Below are 20,995 nucleotides of genomic sequence, written 5' to 3' on the forward strand. Positions count from 1 at the left end.
TAGTAGAGATGGGGTTTCACTGTGTTATCTAGGATGGGAACACCCTAATTTTAATCACATTATGGTTAATCTGATCCCACACGGAGTTACAAACTACATATTCCAAAAAAGTCAATCAAGTAACCAATAGCCTGAAAAAAGGTATCCCACATTTAGAAACTGTCTGACGGGAAAAAAATTAATCCTTTCGGGTAGGTGTTTTCGTGGCTCCCCATCAATAAACAAGGAAACAATTGGTGAGGCGGGAGATACTGTGTAATGACTTTTGTGTGATGATAAAGTTCTAAAAAGGGTTTCATTTCCTCTATAACACTTGAATTTATTTTATACACAAAGGTTTTGTATAAAATGGCCATAGACATTCACCAAATCAAAGTGTTAAACTTGGGAAAACATATTAACTTTTAAAAAAAGAGAAGCATAAGGAAAGAAAATACATACCTGAAATCACTTATCCAAAACCCTCAGGGTCCAGAAGTGTTTTGTAATGTAAGACTTTTTGAATCTTGGAGTGATAATGAGATAAATTATGCCAAATCATACATAAGATACCCAGTGGGGTCTGGGACAGCACACTGTAATGAAACAAATTGATATTGCTTCAGTGAAATGTGTGAACATTCACACTGATTGTGATCAATGGAGATTAAAAATAGCCTCAAGTCAGTTGAGGACAAGTTTTGTTGCTAAATGAGTTTACATCAGGTCAGGTTTTGATGCCAAATGAGTTATGAAAAGTCTTTCATTTATCAAATCTCTTTGGACTTCCAAATAGGTAGAAAAGGGATTGTCAACCTATACTGCCTTATGCAATGGCTAACATACTTTTCCCTCTGCTCATTGAATACAGCTGAAAATATGCACTGTTCAAAAAAGGAAATAGATGAATTAAGAAGTGTCGGAGCTACAAGAAGTTAGCAAAGAAAAACAAATATTTGGGAACATCTGCCTTTCAACAGAATATTTTTACTGTTTCTAGTAAAAACAATAAGCTGAATGGATGGAAAAACTGACCTAAGATATAGTGTGATGGTGCATTGTTGGCACAAATATGGGCAATTAGGAAAAAACTTCATACAATAGTGGAACAAGAATGTGAAATGGGGAATAATGTTCTATATACGGGCTGTCTAGCAACAATAGGTATTTTTTTTTCTTTTTATTATTATTATTATTATTATTATTATACTTTAGGCTCTATGGTACATGTGCACAACGTGCAGGTAAGTTACATATGTATACATGTGCCATGCTGGTGCGCTGCACCCACTAACTCGTCATCTAGCATTAGGTATATCTCCCAATGCTATCCCTCTCCCCTCCTCCCACCCCACAACAGTCCCCGAAGTGTGATGTTCCCCTTCCTGTGACCATGTGTTCTCATTGTTCAATTCCCACCTATGAGTGAGAATATGCGGTGTTTGGTTTTTTGTTCTTGCGATAGTTTACTGAGAATGATGATTTCCAATTTCATCCATGTCCCTACAAAGGACATGAACTCATCATTTTTTACGGCTGCATAGTATTCCATGGTGTATATGTGCCACATTTTCTTAATTCAGTCTATCATTGTTGGACATTTGGGTTGATTCCAAGTCTTTGCTATTGTGAATAATGCTGCAATAAACATACGTGTGCATGTGTCTTTATAGCAGCATGATTTATAGTCCTTTGGGTATATACCCAGTAATGGGATGGCTGGGTCAAATGGAATTTCTAGTTCTAGATCCCTGAGGAATCGCCACACTGACTTCCACAAGGGTTCAACTAGTTTACAGTCCCACCAACAGTGTAAAAGTGTTCCTATTTCTCCACATCCTCTCCAGCACCTGTTGTTTCCTGACTTTTTAATGATTGCCATTCTAACTGGTGTGAGATGGTATCTCATTGTGGTTTTGATTTGCATTTCTCTGATGGCCAGTGATGGTGAGCATTTTGTCATGTGTTTTTTGGCTGCATAAATGTCTTCTTTTGAGAAGTGTCTGTTCATGTCCTTCGCCCACTTTTTGATGGGGTTGTTTGTTTTTTTTTTTTTTTTTTTGTAAATTAACAATAGGTATTTTTTAAAGAAAGACTTTAGGCCTGGCACAGTGGTTCACGCCTGTAATCCCAGCACTTTGGGAGGCGGAGGTGGGTGGATCACTTGAGGTGAGGAGTTCGAGACCAGCCTGGCTAACATGGTGAAACCCTGTCTCTACTAAAAATACAAAAATTAGCCGGGTGTGGTGGCAGACCCCTGTAATCCCAACTACTTGGGAGGCTGAGGCATGAGAATCGCTTGAACCCGGGAGGTGGAGGTTGCAGTGAGCCAAGATTGAGCCACTGCACTCCAGCCTGGGCAACAGAGCAAGACTCCCTCTCCAAAAAGAAAAAAAAAAAAAAAGAAAGAAAGAAAGAAATACTTCAAAGGAATTAAATTTAACAGAGTTTGAGCAAAGAACAATTCATGAACCAGGCAACACTCAGAACCAGAAGAGCTAGGAAGAGGCCACCCAGAAGAGTGAGCAGTAAGCTTTTATAATCTGGACACAGAAGCAAAGTAGAGCAATCACCTGATTGGCTACAGCTAGGTGTCTGCCTTATCAGGGCTTGGCTCAATGAGCTGGAGGGCTATGATTGGCTGAAACTCGGCTGTCGGTTATACTTCTAAGTTAAGTTTCAGCTTGTTTACATATTAAGTTAGGTTGCAGTTTGTTATATAGGAATGCAAAGTATGGACACAACTTCAAGCTAATGCCTCGGGCTTATTTAACAGTATTGTCATGTGAAAGACACAGCTGTGGAGAGGCAAAGAGTAAGGGATTTGGCATCAGTTAAACTGAGGTAAGCCTCAGCTTCCCCATCTGTGAAGTGGGGAGAGTTACAGGTTGTTGGAGGCACAAATAAAACCTGTAAAACGCTTAGCATAGTGTTTGGTATATGGTTAGCAGTGGAAAAAAGAAAGAAAGCAAAAAGTTTTTACAGTCGGTAAATGTACAAATATCTCATTCATCCGGTATGTTTACTTGACATCAGGGATGTCACTGGATTACACAAAAATGGGCAATATTCTCTACTAGTAATATGCCTCTGATGAGGCCACTCTTATGAGAAAAATACATTTGAGTGATGTCTCTTGAATAGAAATCTTGCTTCAGTTATACCTTAAAATAACATCAAAGTGACTATAGTAAATAATAAGTTAATTGTACATTTTAAAATAACTAAAAGTGTACTTGGATGGTTTGTAACACAAAGGATAAACACTTGAGAGTGTGGATACCCCATTCTCCACGGTGTGATTGTTATGCATTGCATGCGTGCATCAAAACATCTCATGTACCCCATAAATATGTATACTTAGTATGTACCCATAAACATTTAATTTTTTTAAAAAAGAAGAAATAACTTTTTAATTGTCATTGTTGTTAAGATAACTAACTTCCCCATTCTGGCCCACTGCCCTAAACTTTCCACTTTGTTTTGTGTGATACTGGGTTTTGTATCAACCAGTGTAGAAGCCTCCAGAATTTGGCTACATCTGGGTTCAGAAAACTATTTTCTTCTCCAGTTTTCTGAATTAATCTTATTTCTTGGTTGTCATATCTCATAACTCACATCCTTCTATGTAGTGAATTTTGGGCTTTCTCTTTCCCCTTCATCATAAAGCTACATACCTGAAAGACAGCGAGCCATTCCCTTTTATCACTTTTCCTCAATTTTCACTATAAAACTAATTCACATACTTGGTTGAATGTTTTTTTTTAAAGAACGTAGATGTGTCTGTGTGCACACACATGTGTATGTGTGAAGTAAACAAGTAAAAGGAAAAAATCTATCATGAACTTCCACAGTTTCATTACCTCAACTCCACTTTCCCAAGATAATTGATGTTAACCATTAGGCCTGTGATCTTCCAAACAACTTTTTAGGTATATCCATAACCATTCACATTCTATGTGTTAGGGAGAAATTTACTGTTGAAGATTTAGTAAAAGTAAAGTAATTATATACATACTGTTCTGCAGCTTGGTTTTTTTCATCTTTAACAATGTACTATGGACATCTCATATTGTTACAAATATAACTTTCCCATTTTTGTAGTAAGTTGTGTTCTTTAAGCATAATTGTGTATAGTCATTAATTTATTCATTTACTTAAGTAATAGCTGTTGATCATCAAAATGAGGAAAATATGTGCTAGTTGCTGTGGAAAATACAAAGTTGTAAGAGACATAGTTTTTGCCTATTGGATTCTTATTATAATCTGGAAAAATAAATAAGACAGGAGAATATATAACATTGATATTAAGTAGTATAAGTCAGAAGAAAGTAAATTAACTTTTAAAAAGCTGACCAGGAAGGCTTTTTAGGAGATTTGGATTTGTACTGAGATGAGAAAGATTGATTGGATTTCAACAAATGTAAAAGAGGTTAAAAAAAATCGCATTAGCGAAATCTTCAAGGGAAGAAAAAATAGGACATGTTTAAAGGAAGGTCACCTCATTTTGTCAAATCCAAATGTACTGATTGTAAAACATCTTGATTTCAGAGATATTAAAAAGTGGGAGGGAAATGTTCAAGTTAAATCAAGAAAATATAGTATTTGGTCAATTTGTTTGGAGTGGCAGATTTCCAGAAGGTAGAACCGGTAGCTAAATCTGGAACAGTAAGTAGAGCCAGATAATGGGGAATCTTGAATGCCAGGGTATATCTGATATTTGCTGTTTTTATTCTTTTCCCAGATATTTCTTTTTTATTAAAAGCTGTTAGAAATTAGGATGAGACCAGATAACCTAACCTTAAAAAATAAGTCGGCCGGGCATGGGGGCTCATGCCTGTAATCCCAGCACTTTGGGAGGCCGAGGCAGGTGAATTGTTTAAGATTAGGAGTTTGAGACCAGCCTGGCCAACATGGTGAAACCCCGTCTCTACTAAAAATAGAAAAATTAGCCATGCATGGTGATGTGCACCTGTAATCCCAGACACTTGGGAGGCTGAGGCCGGAGAATCCCCTTGAACCCGGGAGGCAGAGGTTGCAGTGAGCTGAGAATGTGCCATTGCACTCTAGCCTGGGTGACAGAGCAAGACTCCATTTCAAAAAAAAAAAAGAAAAGTCTATATTCTAGAGTTCTTATTCAAATGATGTCTTTAAAACTATTGGTACATTGTGGCAGGCTCTTCCATTAGCTGTTTCTTTCATAAAAAAAAGTTAATATTTAAAAAATTAATTTACTCATGTGTTATTTCATGTGCCCAGTATTATGCTATGTGCCAGGGTATCAATAGTGAGCAGGACACATTCTTAGTTCCCAGTGCTCATAGCCTGGTTGACAGACTTTCCAGCACCTTCTCCTCACTTTCCAGACATCATCAGCATCAAACTTTGCCTGCCTATCAACCATTTAAAAAAAAAAGTCACCTAGACGTCACCTTCTGCTGCTTCGGCCTTGTTCCTGGTTTGTGGTTATGATTTCCTGTTTGCCTTGCTGAACTATGATTTCTTTAAATCCCCATGCCCTTTCTTAACTCATAGGTGAGTTTTATTTTTTCCCATTGTACTTTACTTAAAGCAGAGCTATTTACAAATGAACTTTTATTTTTGTTATAGCATCTTCATAATTATTTTCTAAAATTAGAAAAAAAGTTGGTTTTTAGATTCCCTTGGTGGTGATGAAGACAACTGCAATGAAGATGCTGTTGTGGACTTAGAAATATGCTAAAATCCACCACAAAAATTTCCTTTTATAAACACACATGGAGAAAATCTCTATTTGGGATATAATTTGGCATGAAGCTCTGCATTCACACTTAAGATTTTTAGTTTCCTTGAGAAATTGACCCCTCTAGTGTTGTGAAATGTCCCTCTTTTTCACTAATAGTATTCCTTCTCCTAGAGTCTACTTTGTCTCATGTTAATACAGCTATTCTAGTATAGTAGTCAGCCTTCAGGACAGTACCCAATCATTGCTACTTCCCAGTATATAGACCTTTGTGTAATCTTCTTTCACATTGTACCAAAGTTGATCTGTGTGACCAATAAAATATGGCAAAAGTGATGTTATTTCACTTCTGAGATTAGATTATAAAAGACTATGGCTTCTGTCACAGCTCCTGCCCTTGCCTCTCTCTCTCTCTCTCTTTCTTGGATCACCTCAGATCACTTCCTCTCAGGGAAAGCATGTCATAAACAGCTCTGTGGAGAATCTAGGTAGCAAGGAGCTGATGCCTCCTGCCAAACACCACATAAATGGGCTTGGATGCAGATCCTTCAGACTTGGCCAAGCCTAACTCCTAGATAATGAGAGACCTCGAATCAATACCCAGCCAAGCCACTCCAGATTCTTGACCTACAGAAACAATGAGGCAATAAATGTATGTTGACCACCCACATTTGGTGGTTGGTCAGGACTCACAAGACTCAAAAGAAGGCTATATTCACAGCTACAGTTTATTATGCCAAAGGATACAGAGAAAATAGCAGGATAAATATTTTTACTGGGTGGAGTCCAGAGAGGACCAGTATAGGCTTCAGAGTCCTTCTTCATTAGAGGCCACACAGGATGTACTTTCTCTCTAGCAGCAACTTACAGGAACATGTGTGAAATATCTCTACCCAGGATCCAAAGAATTTTTGGTATGCTGGTCACATAAGCATATCTTGCTATGCAACCAACCATGGCAACTGAAATACAGGACTCCAAGAATGAAGGCAGGTGCACATCATTAATCTTGATACTTGTACAAAGCAACCTGAAAAGCTACTATAGCACAGTCCATTGCTTCAGGTGTGCACAACAAAATCATCAGTCCCTGACATCCAAGAGCCATATTCTTAGTTATTGGCAAAGGGTCAATCATGGTTCTAGGTTCTGTTGGAGCCATGCAAGGAATATATGACCATACCTGCTCTGTTAACTCTTTCCTCACAAAAGGTGGCCAACAGTCACCACTAAATACAAAATATATAGCTAAATGAGACTTTAGATAATTCCAGCCCCCAGACTTCAAGTCTTCCAGCTTAGCCCCCAAGCACTTTAAAGAAGAAACAAGCATTCCCCACTGTGTTCTGCCAGGATTCTTGACTCACAGAAACTACATGAAATAAGAAATGTTTATTGTTTGAAGCCACAGACTCTTGGGGTAGTTTGTTATACAGCAATAGATTAATATACAGGGTAATATTTTCCTATTCTTTGCATGTGTGGCAATTTTTTTATTGAATGACCAATGTGAATTTTATATTTTAGGAAACTAGAGTTTGCTGTATTTCATTAAATAGTACTAGGCTTTTGTTTCATTGCTAGCTAAGTTACAAGTAGAATCCTCTTGAGGATTGCTCTCAAGTTTGTTAGGGTGGGTCCAGGACAGTCTTTATCTTAGGGCTAACTTATATCTACTACTGACCTGATAACAGGCCAGGTGCAGTGGCTCACTCTGTAATCCCAGCACTTTGGGAGGCCAATGTGGGCAGATCACTTGGGGTCAGGAGTTTGAGACCAGCCTGGCCAACATGGTGAAACTCTGTCTCTACTAAAAATACAAAAATTAGCCAGATGTGGTGGTGTGTGCCTGTAATCCCAGCTACTCGGGAGGCTGAGGCATGAATATCGCTTGAACCTAGGAGGTGGAGGTTTCAGTGAGCTGAGATCGTGCCACTGCACTCCAGCCTGGGTGACAGAGTGAGACTGTTTCTCAAAATAATATTAATACTAATACTAATACTAATACTAATAATAAAACTGAAGCTGTCTACAGACTATTTGGAGGACTGGTAAACTTTTTTGGTAGTGGCCACATAGTAAATATTTTAGGCTTTGCAGGCCACACACAGTCTGTTGCATATATTTCTTTGTTTTTTCAATCCTTCAAGAATACACACATCATTCTTAGCTTGTGAGCTGTTGAAAAAGTCTGTGGGCTGGATGTGGCCTGTGAGCTGTAGTTTGCCAACACCTGATGTCCTTTGCATTAAGAGGTCTTTCTATTCTGGCTGAAAGGACCATTAACTAGTCCAAGCCTTGTGTAAGTTCCAAACATTTTTCTGCCTACTCATTCTCATGGTTCCTTCCCTAGCCTTGGGTGGTTTCCTTTCATGCTTGTCCAGATTAGCACTCAGTCAAATACCTGAAGGGATCTCTCTGTAGATTTCCCAGGCCCTGAAGCTCCCTCCTTGATGGTACTCAGGATTACAAATCCTAAACACTTTAAGCGCTCTGAACTCTGATCTTTCCGTACTCAGTGAGACTGCAGATTCTTTCTGGGTTCCCCCTTCCAGTGCTGTTATTTTCTTACATATAGTTACTCCTCTGTGTTGGTTCCTATCTATAGCAAACATAAATTTCTAACAGAAACTGTTTCGTTCTACTTAATGTCTTCCTTGTTAAACACAGTACCATATCAACACATATGCAGATCATCATCGTGCCATTAACAAAAGCTATATCTCAATGGCCACAAGATTTCTAGTTGAAACAAATCTTAAATGATCTATCTGAACTTAGTCCAATTGTAAGCTTTCCTAGTTGTGAACATGTACTTTTGAGGGTCATACTCTACTTTTTAAGGTAGCCCATTTCACTGTTGGACAGCAATAATTATCAGAAAATGTACTTCATAATGAGCTAAAATATAATTCCTTATCACATGGACCTAAATCTAGAGGACCTTTTCTTACCAATTGCTGTTAACCTTTGTTGTGCATTATTGATTCAGTCTGTGAATGTCTTGAGTGTCTTCTCTGTGCCAGGCTGTGCTGAGTTTGGGCTTGCGGAAGTGAGAAAAGGGAGGTAATGATTGGGCCTCATGCATCTTTCAGCTTGGTGGGTTATTTAGAGAGAAATCTAAGCGTGCAAATATGTGTAAAAGTTACAACATGGTATGTGCCCTGAAGAAGCATGGTGTGATGACACTAAGTATAGGAAGATTTGTCCTAGTCGAGGAAGTTAGGGAAGACATTCTTGAGGAGCTAATGATTTGAGATCTGAAAGCAAAGTAGGAGATAATCAGACAAAATAAAGATGAGAGATTTTTAGGAAGAGGGGTCAGCCTGAATGAAGGTACTGGGGTGAAAGAGAGCAACTGTTTTTAAATCTAAATGTAGGACTTTCAGATAACCCTGTTAAATACTCACTCGATGAATACACTCAATCTCAGAAATATCATTCTATCACCGAGAACATGTTTCTGATATTTTTGGTGTATTTGTAGAAGCAGATTTAATTCCAGTGTAAGAAAGCATTTTGCATTGCTCTTTGGAAAGGTATTATTGTCCCTACCTCAGGTTTTGTGGGGCCAGAAGCTTATACAGGGCCCCCAGAATGGGAGCCCTTTTAAAGAAAAAAATGTAAATGATACATACAAAATTTAGCACAGGGCCTGGAAGAAGGCCTTGGCAGTGAGAGGCACCAAATGGAACATTTCATTAGGTTCAGGGTAAAAAATCTACCTACTGTCTTTAGAGATTTGGACAAAGGGTACATGACCATATGTTGGTGATGTAATCAAGAGATTTCTATTGTATAGAAATTTGGACTTGATAGACCTGTAAGTTTCCTCCAGATTCAAAGATTTTGTGTTTACCTGGCTTACGTTTGAGAATGGAATAGGTCAAAGTTAGCCTCCTTGCAGTCTTGGCCCCCTGCCCCTACTCAGCTAGTTTGTAGAATTAATTGTCTGATGGCCAAACAATGATGGGGTGTTGGCTAAACGCGGTGGCTCACATCTGTAATCCCAGCACTTTGGGAGGCCGAGGCGGGTGAATCACTTGAGGTCAGGATTTGAAGACCAGCCTGACCAACATGGAGAAACCCCGCCTCTACTAAAAATACAAAATTAGCTGGGCGTGGTGGTGCATTCCTGTAACACCAGCTACTTGGGAGGCTGAGGCAGGAGAATCGTTTGAATCCAGGAGGTGGAGGTTGCAGTGAGCCGAGATCATGCCATTGCACTCCAGCCTGGGCAACAAGAGCAAAACTCCATCTCAAAAAAAAATAAAAAATAAAAAATAAGATGTGGTGTTTGGGACTGTGTGAGTGTTGGGGGTAGGGGGGTATACACTTTAGACTCTGAAGTAAATGAATCCTAATGTTAAATGCCCGGCTTCCACCTCTAGTTAATTGTTTTGTTCTAGCACTCACATCTCAAGTCATAGAATGAGAGCTAAAATGTCTTATGAATCAAAGGCTGGGTTTGAGTCACATGCCTACCAATGTGTGCTCATGGAGAACACCTCAGTGACAGCCCAGAGACAGCACCTCCAGCCTAGCCTTGACTATTCACCTCACACCCAACTCCTCTGTCCAGAGGAGGCTTGAGGAGAGGGGATGGATGTTTTAGTGCTATCCATCATCCCTGCTGTGTACATGCATTACGGTGCTTACATTGCACCACTGTCAGAAGGAAAAGAGTGCGTATTGCAAATGAGGACTTCCTACCCCACAACAAAAATAGAATCTTTGCAGCCAATTATGTGCTGAATCATTGTTATAAAACAGGAAGAATCCTAACAACAACAAAAGATTAAGAGCAGCACTGTGTATGTATGAGCACTTCTGCATTCCCAGAGCAGTTGTCTGGGCTGATTATACATCTCTTAGCAAACTTTAATTAGCGCTCACAGGTTGGTGAGTTACATGGCTAAAGTTCTTGCTAGTGTGGTCACCAGAGAAGTAAACTCAGGTGAGGTTAAATGGTCAATTTATGGACACCTGGCCATGCTCATCTGTGTTTGCTTTTCCAGTCTGTCAGGTTCTTTGGAATCTAACTTGTTAGCAGCTCTGCCAGGCCCCATCCCTTTGCTTGCAGGTGCTCACATCTGAAGCTAATGTGTTAATCATATCAGCTCATGAGCCTGGGGTTCAGCCACACCAAGTCTGGACCTGCCAGCTTTCTTTGGAGTCAATCTGCAAAGGACATCTCCGAGTCCAGGGATAACAGTCCTGGAGTCAGTAGATTGTGTCTGAGCTCACCTGCCAGGCATGATGTGGAAACAAGGACACTGCTTTTCAGTAGGCAATAATTGACTTCAAAGGGCTCCAAGTTGGTTTAAGATTTTTCTGCTTTAACATTTAGGAACAGTGGAAAAACATACTTTTGTTATTTGTGTATTCTTAGAAATGGCTACCACTTCTAAGAAGATGGGAAAATTTTAAGGCTAGTAAGGAGACAAAAAATGAAATCCCCTTGAAGATATGTAAAGACCTAGCGCTTCTCTGTCCTGTGTGTCTCCCACCCCACCCAGGCTTCTAGGGTATCTTTGGTTTGTGCCCCATGAAGACACATGTGAGTTCTATCTCAGGCAGGGGCTCTGGGATCAACGGTGGGCGAGTGAGTTTGTTCACCCTGGATTCAGCCTCTGCTCCTTAGGAATTTCTCAAACATTCAGTTTCCTTTAATATTATCCATTCATCAATATGCTGATACAAATCTACTTCAAATCTATATACATTTTTTTTTGGTCCAGCCAATAATTGGGAGAAGGCTAGAATATTGTCTATTACCTATTAGGCAAGGGTTGATTGTCTTTCATGTATCCTAAAGCAAAACTTCAAACTTCACAAGTTTTCATCAGGCTTGGCACTCTGAGGTTTGGGGGAAACAGTACCTATCTACCCAGACTTTATCTCATAATTTCCAAAACTGCAGTTCTGTTCCTTCTCTTTTCCTGGTCCCTTCTGTCCTCATTTCTAAGTCCCTTATTTCCCTTCAAATTTTCATTCTCTCTCTAGGCCTTTTCTTTTTATCTGATGTCTTTTTAAAATTATTCAAATTGGGTTTTTACATAGTCATTCATCTTTCACTGTGGTTTTTGTTCAAGAATACCCTGATGATTTACTTTTATGCTTTATAAAAAATGTTTTGTGTATAAAAATTCACAATTTATGACTTTTTTTGGTCTCAGCAGCTAATTGAACTGATAGATTTAGGAAAGAATTAACAACAATTCCTGGTGTTTTTCTTAACTTTTAACTAATAGCTCAGAATCCATCTTCCCACAGGAAAAACTTTTTTTTTTCTTAAATTCCTCATTATTCGTGTGTACATCAAAGCTCATTTCTCTGTCTCCTTGCAGGGTCCAGTCATCTCTTTCCTTCTCGTCAGTGAGTTGGCGGCTCGGTACCTAGAAAACCTTGAAGTTTGCAATAATACCATCAGGTTAAATAAAAGAGTTGTCCTGAGACATGGGCTTGGTGAGGGGAGCCTATGGAATAGCTCTTACTTTTCTCTACTCCAGGCATAATCTCAGGACACTACACCACAGGTGAAAGCTGCCTGGTTAGTGGATTAGTCAGGTCGGGCTGCCATAACAAAGCACCACAGACTGAGTGTCTTAAGCAACGAAAAATTATTTTCTCACAATCCTGGGGGCTAGAAGTCCAAGATCAAAGTGTTAGCAGGGTTGGTTTCTTCAGTGGTCTTTCTCCTTGGCTTGTAGGCCACCATCTTCTTTCTGTGTCTTTACAGGGTCTTCCTTCTGTGCCAGTCTGTGTCCTAATCTCTTTTTATAAGGACACCAGTCCTATCAGATTAGGACCCACACTAATGACTCATTTTAACTTAACTACCTCTTTAAAGACCCTGTCTCCAAATACAATCATATTCTGAGATACTGGGGATAGGGGGTTCAACATGTGAATTCTGAGGGGGACACAATTCAGCCCGTAACAGTATATTAAAAACTCCTCATCTAGACACCAAGCAACAACCAAGCTCCCAAGCACAGCTCTAGTCTACAAAGTCTATGGAGAAGGTGGGTTATACAGTCCCATCAGGGTCAGAGGTTGCAGCTTCCTCTCTTACGTTACAGATTCTTCATAACAAATGTAAACAAGCTGCTTATCTGATTCTCCAAATAGCAGCAAACCAGTGTACAGAGTAATCACCAACCAGAAAAAGCTCAGCTGCAGGGGGCAGATGTGCCAACAGCAGCAGGAAGTGACTTCAGCACCGAGCGGGCAGTAGACAAAACTTAAAAGGGCAAAACTGTATTGTCAGTTACCATGTCACATAATGAGAGCAGAGAGTAACAATACTTCCGAATTTGTCAACAGTAGGTGACGTTATTTTTAAAAACCTATAATAGAAGGCTGTGGAAGTTTTCTCATTAAATACTGTATAGACAAAATTGTTTGAGTATTTGAGGGTGATACACTTGTTATTGGGGTAATTTACCTATGTAAAAATGAAAATATCCAAGTTCTGCTGGATAAATGCTTCTTTCTGTATATAACAAAGTCCTACTTGGACGTCATAAACTTTGCTATAATCCTGGCTCTGAGGGTGGGGGCTTTCCTGTCAAGATGGCCCTAAGGTTTAGACTGACCTCCCACAGAGGTTCAACAAGGAGTCACTCAGATTCACTAACAGTTTTCAAAAAAGATGTTTATTAGACAACTTTCCATTGAAACCATACCCCCTGTAGTGCACAGTGAATTAATATTTTAATAACTTCTAAAATGTTATGAAGATTGCAATTGTATAGCATTATATTTTGTGTGTAGGTGTATTTAAAGTAGTAATGTATTTAGTAAAGACATACCACAATGTTTGTAATACTGTTGTGGCATTTCCTCCTGTGTTAGTACAACAGGAGGCTTAGAAATGGGTGCAGCCCAGGCATTCCTCACCTGCAAGAGGCCCTACACCTGGCCATGCGGTGGGCTCAGCTTTTGCCTCCTCTGAATAATCTCCTCTCATTTGTACATTGTGCCTCTGACCACCTTCTGTCTCATATCATAGTTATTTATGAAGCTGTTTTATGCATCTTACAAAATTGTGCGTTTAATTCCCAATGGCTACCCCCCACAGTTAATGTTAGCTTCTGTGTTGAATCCAGAGGCACTCTATTGCTATCATTCCTCTACAAGAAAAAGCCTAGCTATACCTATTTTTTTTTTTTTGTATTTGTTAAACCATTTGAGACTTTTATAGCACTTGTTGTAGCTGCCTTCCAAGGTCAGCCTCAGAATTCTTCTTTAGGCTCAGAGGAAGATTATCCAGAATGCCTTGCTGGAGAGTTTGTACAATTCTCTGCAGTGATGTGCTGGCAAATTTTCAACAACTGGTTCTGATTCCTAGTGTTTGCTGGTTAGAGATGACACTGAATGTAGAATTGGGAAAAATATACCCAATTGGCTTTTGCTCCCTAAACATACTTCATAGGCTTCTAGTATACCATTGGTTCACAGCTCAGGGATAATGAGAAAAGCTATTCTGTAAGAAATGGAGAAGCCAGTTGAATCCCTTCTCTACCCACAGAAGGCAAGCCTGAAATTAATCTTCACAAAACTGTGTCATTTTCTAGGTTTTCCTTCCTCTTAGTCCTCCCCATCTAATTTCACAAGATGCTGACAAACCCTGGAATAGCTTTAAAGTCATAAGCAATGAGACATAAATGGATCTATTCAGAAGTTTCTTAAAGGGTCACTAATTGGAAGGCAGCGAAAACTCTCAGAATTGTTACTGCATATATGCCTACCTTGAGGTTATAATTATTAAAACCCCCAAATGAATTTTTTAAAGCATTTGTTGAACTTCCTACCACTTTATGTCCCCATACACTGATGACTTAGACACATGCTAAGGTGCTGTGACTCAACAATTTTTATCAGAGGCAATGGTACCACCCCCTTCCCATCCTACCTCTTTTCCCTACTTCCATCTGCTGGAATGAGCAGATTTTAAACTTGATTAATTAGAGATTTTGTTTTGCTCTATCTTCCTCCCAGCATGATGTTTTACTTGCAACAGATATAAAAAATATATTGAAGTTGAATTAGCTGATTTCTTGTAGTATATGAGAAATACCTTTTTTCATCTCTCCAAAGGGGCTCATAAATGTTCATAAATCCTTGCATGAACAAGTTGAGATAATTTCTAATCTGAAGGAAACTCTTTGTCCTTAGAAGAACTGGTTTTTCTGCCTTGAACAATAGAGATTGGACAATGGAGGTATCTGGCCTTGCTCTACCCCTTCCTTGTTATAGTAACAGGGATGTGGGTGTCCATCTCCACAACCATGCTCTTCCCAAAGTACCACTGCCTCAAGAGCTTCAGCCATTTAGGACCCAGTTCTTATGCTTAGCCATGCTGGTTTCTGGTCCTGGAGGGTGGGAAAAATCTGAGTCTTCAAAACATATAAACCAACTCAAAAGATAATAGTGAAAAAGACAACAAGTGTTAGGGAAGATGTGGAGAAACTGGACCCCACACATATTGCTGGTGTGAATGGGAAATGATGTAGCCACTTTGGAAAATAGTTTGGCAGTTTCTAAAAAGTTAAACATAAACTTGCCATATAACCTGCTAATTCTACTCCTGTCTAGCTACCCAAGAGAAATGAAAACATATGTTCATATGAAGACATGCATGGGAACGTTCATAGCAGTTTTATTCATAATAGCCCAAACTGGAAACCATCCAATGTCTATAAACTGGTGAATGAAGAAACAAAATCCATCCATACAATGAAATATTCTTCAGCAATGAAAAGTAAAGAAGTACTGATACATGCTACAGTGTTGAAGGAGCTCAATAACATGACACTGAGAGAAGCCAAGGCAAAAACCTGTGTATTGTATGATTCCATTTATGTGAAATTTCCAGAAAAGGCAAATCTATAAAAAAACAGAAAGCAGAATCATGGTTGTTTTGGGGCTGGAATTGGCTATAAGTGGACACTTTTGGGGGTGATGGAGAGTTGGCAAATTTCACACAACTGCCAATTTATTAAAATTCCTTAAATTGTGTTTTTAAATAGATGAGTTTTATGGTATGCAAATTATGCCTTAACAAAGCTTCTTACAAACAACACAATAAATGGAGACCTTTATTATTTCTATTTACCTCTTGCTCTTCCTTGTCTGATTACAAATCCCGAAGGGGCTACATGTCACCCAGCTGCGTTTTTTCTTTTTACGAGTAGGTGAGGAAACTGGCTAAATATGTTGCTGGAACAGGGAGAGGTTTGGCCCAACAAAGCCAATGCATTGCCAGAATTTTCTTTAGCTGCAGGCACACTAGTCGCCTCATCTGCAGGAGAGGACATGGCTCATTCACTGAGTTATACCCTGCGCCTACCAGCCTTCCTTTCATGTAGGTGGCTCTGCAGGGAAATGACCAGTGTGTGCTCCTGTCCTCCTATGCATGCTGGGGGACTGTGTTGTATGTAGGGTATTGCACTGTCTTGATCCCAGGAGACAAAGGCACTCTTTGCTAAACTGGAGCTAGTCTTACCTTAAAGGATGGGATCATTTCTTTGACCACAGATCTCTTCCTTACCAAAGGATATGCCCTCACCTCAGACCAGAAAAGAACAGGAAGCCCATAGGGAACCTTCTGATTTTCAACTTGGTCTTTTGATGTTGCCTTTGAAATATACCCTGGAGCTTCCTCCAGAACTAGAACTGGAAGATGACACTTTTCATAGGGGATCAGCCAGGAGTTAGGGAGACAGAAACTTTAGACAGAAGCCTGTGATATTGTTCCAGTCCTAGGGGACAACAATAAACTAATTTTTTTTTTCCTATCAAATTGGCAAACTGGCAAAAAATTAGGATGTACATACTGTTCTAATTTGGAGTACTTAGGAAATAATGGGCCTGAGACCCTAATCTGGGTGGCTTAATTTGTTTCCTGCAATACCTCTACAGAATGTTTCGCCCTGGTGGTTTAGTTCTGCCCTGTAGCTGCAGCTACCTTTCTGTTTTCATGTCTTTGACTCCCTTGTTTATACGTGATTTTTTTAAGGGTGTATTCACCCTTCTATTTTGTTTAGCTTGATTTTTTTTTATTGTGGTAAGAACACTTTCCATAAGATACACCCTCCTGATAAATTTTTAAGTGCACAATACAGTGTTGTTAATTACAAGGCACTATGTTGTACAGTAGTTCTCTAGAACTTATTCATCTTGAATAACTGAAACTTCACACCTGTTCAACAATAACTTCCCGTTTCTCCCTTCCCCCAGCCCCTGGCAACTACCATTCTACTTTCCATTTCTGAGTCTGTTTTAGATACCTACTGCAAGTGGAATCATGCAGTATTTGGGCTTCCATGACTGGTTTATTTCACTTAGCATGATGTCCTCTAGGTACATCCATGTTGTTGCATATGGCAGGCTTTCCTTTTCATAAAGGCTGAATAATATTCCATTGTATGTATATACCACATTTTCTTTATCCATTCATCCGTCAAGGGACATGTAGGTTGTTTCCTTATCGTGGCCATAAATAATGAATGTGGGAATACAGATATTTCTTTGAGATTTGATTTTAATTCTTTTGGGTATATACTCAGAAGTGAGATTCATCGATTAAATGATAGTTCTATTTTTAATTTTTTGAGAAACCTCCATCCTGTTTTCCATAGCAGCCACACCATTATACATTCTCCCCAGCAGTGTACAAGGATTCTAATTTCTCCACATGCCTGCTCACACTTGTCTTGACATTTTTTTTTTTTAATATAATGTCCATCTTAACCATTGTGAGGTGATACCTGATTGTGGCTCTGATTTGCATTTCCCTGAAGATTTATATTCACCTTTCTGATACTGGTGCCTGGCAATGCCTAGAACACAGCAGATGCTCACTAAATATTTGTTGAATGAGTGGGTTAAGCCCTAAGAAACTCCATTCTCAGTACAAGCACAAATGAAGATACAATATGAGCTATCGGGGACAGGGTGACTATGACACAAAAGCAAAAGGTCTCCAGGCTGCTGGGATTTCTATCCTTCCGGTTTCATATTAAAAGGCTGACAAAAGTGGCTAGGACCCAGGGACTTGGATAAGTTCACCACAGTGGAAAGAGATAATTGTTTTTAGAAGGAGTGAAATTAAAATATTTTACATATTCTTGTAAAAATCATTGCAGTATCTTAAATATTTGGACTTGCTAAATGCTTGTGCTCTGGATGCAAGCCCAGGATTTTTTTCTTCAATCCCTCTCATCCTTCAAGCCTCATCCCAAGCCTCTGCCTCCACAGCTACCTTTACTAAATGTCTGATTTATTCTAGGATAATTCTTTTCAACAAATATTTATTGTTTCCCTCCCTCGTTTGCATGTCCATAGGTTTTTGCACTCCTTTTGCTCACTCAACCCCCTCATCCCCCATCTCCTGTGACAGCTGCTCTGCCCTTATCTAACCCTTTCCGCAGATGGAGATCTCTGTGGGAGCAGCATCTCTTTGTGTCCCATGCAGAAACTAACACTTAGGTACTAACATTTGTTTATTTGAACTGAATAATCGAATCATTTGGTTAGTTTCAGAATAGTTTGTTAGGCAAGGGAGGCAACTCTGATGAAATGGCTTATTTTAAATGCCATTTTATACACTATTTAAAAATAGCTCTTCTTCCAAAAACTGATGTCTATACATATGTGTTGTGATTCAGTTTAAAATAGAAAAGCATTTTTTCCTAAAAAACTTTCATACCAACTTTATAGTTATAGAAAGAATATTTTTAGTTGACCAAGATTATCAAAACAATGCCTAATTCCAGGAGGAAAGGAAGAAATAGTGGTGAAATTCAACCTGTTTTTAAAATTGCTGCTATGAAAATATATAATCTAGTAAATGATATTTTGTTAGTTTCATACTAGCTATAAACAGTTTCAATGGAAAGCTTTGTTTTGTTTTGTTTTGCTTTGTTTAAGACAGGGTCTGGCTCTGTCATTCAGCCTGGAGTGCAGGGACCTCACAGCAGCCTAGAGTTCTCCAGGGTTAGCCTCCTGAGTAGCTGGTACTACAGGCCTGTGCCACCACATCTGGCTAATTTTTGCATTTTTTGTAGAGATGGAGTTTCACCACGTTGGTCAGGCTGGTCTTGAACTCCTGGATTCAAGGGATCCACCCACCTCAGCCTCTCAAAGTGCTGGGATTATAGACATGAGCCACCACACAGACCCTGGAAAGCTTTTCTGATATCTTTCCCTTACTCCTGTTGGCATGAGTATTTCTGGAAAGACCACAGTTTTCTGCTTCCATCTAGCACAACGGAAGAAGCAATATCAATTGGGTGATATTTGTGTGAAGTGGATTCTAGTCTTGACTTTGGCAATAAATAAATGAGTGATCCAGAACAAGTCTCTCAGGACCTCAACTTCCTTATCTGAATCTGTATTATGAGGCAAGTGGGCATCAGGATCTATGATCTGCAGCTTGTAGGATTTCCAGCCTCCTTCTTATTTACCAATGCCCATGGCTGAGGCTCTTGGGTTTGCTTCACTTTCTTGTTTCCTTCTATGCAGCAGCATCCAAACCACTCTCAAAAGAGCCAGAACCAAGTTTCTGGAGGCTTAGCAATGCCCAGTCCAGGATAGGAAGGCTTTCTTGTCATGCTTGGGATGGGGGGAGGGAAGGGGCAGGTAAAGAGAGCTAAGCACCCGGAGCAAAGACTGGAGAAGAAATTTCAGTAAGAATGGATCCTGCATGCCCAGCATCTTGGAGTGGAGGGGAAGAGAAAAAAAATGGGGTGAGAGCAGAGAAAAGTAGCTAGGCTAGGAGACCTGTGCTCAGGTTGGCTGGGCTCCAAGACCTAGGGCTGTCAGTAGGAAGCTTGGATTCTTACACAATACCCACTCCTTTCCAATCCCCATAAACTCTAGAATAACCTCTAGCAGACTTGCTGACAGCCGATCCTAGTTTAAAAGCTCCATCACATTAGAGGCTAAGTGTAAATAATACCAAGTAAGGATTAGATCTCTTGGAGGAAAGGACAGGAGAATGTTTGTGAGTCTAAAGTGGTAAGAAGCCCCCTCTCCACCCTCCCTTACCAGAGGAAGAGTCTGAGAATAGAATTGGGCCCAGGAAAAGAGGCCCATGGGATCGTTCCTTTTTCGCCCCAGTTGGAGCTCACGCAAGCCCACCTGGGCCCCACTGGATTTTGTTCCCTTGGGGATTTACCTCCATGGCTGGGCTTCACACTTCCCCTGGCCCTCATTCTTCTTTGGATTGTATCCTAAGCATCCATCCTTTTCTTTTCAGCCTGAAGGCAACATCCTTTTAAGTTGGGTGGGGGAAGAAAGTTACAAGGGGAGGCAAATAGGTGCCACAACTTTGGTTCCTGTCTGATTTTGCTTGGGATAGGCTGGGCCTTCCTTCCATTTTTTAACAGACCTATATAAAAAACCCAACACATAAACAGTGCAGGCAGTGTTTCCCAGCATGGGATATGTCAGGTATTTTAAGGGAACACTATGCTTCTCCATTCTTCTTAATGCCTTGAGTCTTGCTTCTCAGCCGTGGCTGATAGCTGGGAAATATGGACCTGCATATTGCCTCTGCTTGTCTTATCTAGTATTTAATTTTTTAAAAGCCCTCCTGACAAGGCAGATAGGATGATGTTTCCTGAAACATTCTTTACGCCACTCATCCCACAGTTAGACTTTTTTTTTCTTTTAAAAAAGAAAATTGTTTAAAATATATGTCTTAATAGCTCATTACTATTAAAATCTAAGTGCTCTGCCCTTTCTGTCTAAATCCAGGATCCTATTCTCGCTTCTCCAGGACATGATTGTATTTAGAGTTAGGGTGTTGTTGAAAATGGCAACCCCTATATCACCTAGTTTTCACTTTAGGAAAACCCACAGAAAAATTTCTCTTAGACCTAAGTGTAGAAAACCTTTTGCTTTTTTTTAAAACCAGTACATTTTTACACATGATAATGTGATTTTTATCACAACCATGTTTCTTTTTATATTTTAAATTGACACATATTTGATATACATATTTTCAGGTATATGTGATAATTTGATACATTCATATAATGAGATCAGGGTAACTGGGATATCCTTCACCTTAAATATTTAGTTTTTCTTTATGCTGGGAACATTCAAATTATTCTGTTCTAGCTTTTTTGACATGTGCAATTGATTAATGTTAAGTATACTCACCCTACTGACCTATTGAATACCATTTCATGTTTCTTTTTTACATCGGCCGAACTCGACTATGGTAGTAATTGTGTGAAACCCTAGAGTGTGCCCTGCTGTGGACTAATTCTCATATTG

General features: G+C 39.5%; 2 long non-coding RNA genes across 5 annotated transcripts in view; one reads left to right on the forward strand and one right to left on the reverse strand.

Moving 5' to 3' along the window:
* LOC129058071 (uncharacterized) overlaps positions 1-20,995 on the reverse strand; it is an 80,198-nt gene that overhangs the window by 15,516 nt on the left and 43,687 nt on the right. For all 4 annotated transcript variants that reach the window (XR_008522906.1, XR_008522903.1, XR_008522905.1 and 1 more), the window contains one exon: positions 442-575. This is a non-coding gene — a long non-coding RNA (uncharacterized LOC129058071). The remainder of the gene's footprint in view (positions 1-441; positions 576-20,995) is intronic.
* LOC129058072 (uncharacterized) overlaps positions 2,653-20,995 on the forward strand; it is a 59,674-nt gene continuing 41,331 nt past the window's right edge. Inside the window, exon 1 of the long non-coding RNA XR_008522908.1 lies at positions 2,653-2,823. This is a non-coding gene — a long non-coding RNA (uncharacterized LOC129058072). The remainder of the gene's footprint in view (positions 2,824-20,995) is intronic.

The sequence above is a fragment of the Pongo abelii genome, chromosome 11, assembly GCF_028885655.2.
Source record: "Pongo abelii isolate AG06213 chromosome 11, NHGRI_mPonAbe1-v2.0_pri, whole genome shotgun sequence".
Classification (NCBI taxonomy): domain Eukaryota; kingdom Metazoa; phylum Chordata; class Mammalia; order Primates; family Hominidae; genus Pongo; species Pongo abelii.